This window comes from Antrostomus carolinensis, unplaced genomic scaffold, assembly GCF_000700745.2.
Source record: "Antrostomus carolinensis isolate BGI_N321 unplaced genomic scaffold, ASM70074v2 scaffold9828, whole genome shotgun sequence".
Taxonomy (NCBI): Eukaryota; Metazoa; Chordata; class Aves; order Caprimulgiformes; family Caprimulgidae; genus Antrostomus; species Antrostomus carolinensis.
The window spans coordinates 6,614-8,091 of record NW_010335004.1 but is presented as its reverse complement, the minus strand read 5'-3'; positions in this window follow the sequence as shown (position 1 = coordinate 8,091).

Here is a 1,478-nt window from a genome sequence, read left to right as displayed (position 1 = left end):
GAATGGTGCAGACAGATAATCACACCTTTCTTACCAATTCCCTCTGCACTTACTTGTTATCATCACAAGACAATCAAAATTAAAATCCAACTTCATTTGGAGTATAAATATGCTAGTGCATTTGGCTCCCAGCATTCCATTTCCTGAGAAAATATTTGTCAATTTTCCCACCTCTTTGGGGAAAAAGAAAACAAAAACTTTAGTACAAAACAGTTTCCAAGGACAACAGGATTGTAGACTATGAAACGCAGATATATAATCCTGGAATGTACTCTGAAGCTTGAATTGTACAAAGAATTGCCTGTATGTTTCTGAAATACGTGGGTCTTAATTTCTAGCAGACATGACCAGATAACACTTTTCCAGTTGGAAACCAAGATCTAATAATAATATGTTCAAAATATCAATAAGGATCCAGGTTTACATATTTCAGAAGCTCTGGGGTTTTTTGTTTTGTTTTGATTTGTTTTGTCTAAGAATGCTTTGAAGGCCAGAGAGAAGAGAAGAACTCACTTGCAGCAGCCTTCTCTGCCTTTGTGCAGCAAGCTGATCTGGTGGGAAGTGAAGAATAGTATTTTTAAAATTAGTCAGGAAAAGAAAGTACATGCCTCTCTCTGCAGCTCTTCTGTGTCCTTTTGTGCCTGCCATTGTTCTTGAGAATGGCACATTCTGCATAGAACATAAAACCTTTAAGACATAGGGGTGTCTACTTCTATATCCCCAACATGCCTAATTCAAATTTTGGCTCTGAAACTAATAGGATATACCCATCAACTGTTCTTGGGAAGCTATTTATTTCTTGTTATTGTATTTTAACATTAGCTTTTGATTAGGGTTAAAACTGCTAGAGTTTTTAAGCTATGGAGAAAGACACCTAGTTTTTAGGAAGGCAACACTGAACAGAAAGATTTGGAAAACTTTTGAAATATTAATTGAACTCAAGGTAGATTTCTGGTCTCTTTCCTTAATATTTCGGCAATGCAGCAGAGTTGGTTGTGTCCTGTTTGATGTTCATATCAGGTGTTGAGCAGGACAGAAAACAGTGGCTGTTTTGAATCTGCAGTCATCAAGTCAAATTAATTCTGGTTTTCATTCTCTTTACAGGAGTGCAGCTCATATTAAAACTTTTATAGGTCCCCTCTGAAATCCTTTCAAAGGGCTCTGGTCAAGAAGAGTCTTTGAAAGGAGATCTTCTGTGGTAAAGAGAACTCCTGAAAGCTTAAATAGCTGGCTGTGCTTTAACAAAGAATGCCAGGAATTCATTTCACAGGTGGGATGATTTTACCTCTGGAAATTTGGCTCTGAGTTTACAGGGTATTATTGCAGGATGGGTAGTAATTGGGGAAAATTTGGCAGATGGGGAGATTCCTGAGCCTGATGTGTAAACATAACTGTATAAACAATGTCTGATGCTGCAGTTCTGTAGCTTTTCTCATAACCTGTCTTTGGTGTTTCTTAAAAGAAAACACATCCTGCTA